A 702-nucleotide genomic window follows, 5' to 3' on the forward strand; every position below is an offset into this window, starting at 1 on the left:
GTTACATTTCCCGAAGTTAATTACCGATCCATTTATTCCGCTACTCCTGACATTTACACATCAATTTTCACTATTTGTATCAACGTTAATACCACAATAGCGTTGTGGTTTAGAAGTTCACCTTGAAACCATGAGGTTTCGGGTTCAGTTCCTCTGCACGGCACCATGCGCAAGTGTCTTCTACTATATTCCTTGGTTGTGTGTGTGTGTGTGTGTGGCCATGTTTGTCCTCACTCCCACACGTTTGACAACCGATGCTGGTTTGTTGATGCCCCGTAACTTAGCGGTTTCGGCAAAAGAGACCGATGGAATAAGTGCCTCATTTCAAAAAAAAAAAAAATACATAAGTAAGTTCTGCGGTCGATCTATTCGACTAAACCCCGTTCAAAGTGGTGCCCCAGAATGGCCGTACTCCAATGACTGAAATAAATAACACTTAAGCTGTCTAAGGCAACAAGCTGGCAGAATCGTTAGCACGCCGGACAAAATGCTTAGCCACATTTCGTCCGTCCATTACATTCTAGGTTCAAATTCCGCCGAATTCGACTTTATCTTTCATCCTTTAGGGGTCGATAAATTAAGTACCAGTTGCGTACTGGAGTCGATCTAATCAACTGGGCCCTCCTCAAAAATTTTAGACCTTGTGCCTAAAGTAAAAAAGAATATAGTAAGGTGGCGAGCTGGCAGAATCTTTAGCACGCT

The 702-nt window shown here is 42.9% G+C and overlaps 1 long non-coding RNA gene across 1 annotated transcript in view; it reads right to left on the reverse strand.

Moving 5' to 3' along the window:
• Positions 1-702, reverse strand: part of LOC106884268 (uncharacterized) — a 101,988-nt gene that overhangs the window by 31,665 nt on the left and 69,621 nt on the right. The window lies entirely within an intron of this gene.

This window comes from Octopus bimaculoides, chromosome 10 (assembly GCF_001194135.2).
Source record: "Octopus bimaculoides isolate UCB-OBI-ISO-001 chromosome 10, ASM119413v2, whole genome shotgun sequence".
Lineage (NCBI taxonomy): Eukaryota > Metazoa > Mollusca > Cephalopoda > Octopoda > Octopodidae > Octopus > Octopus bimaculoides.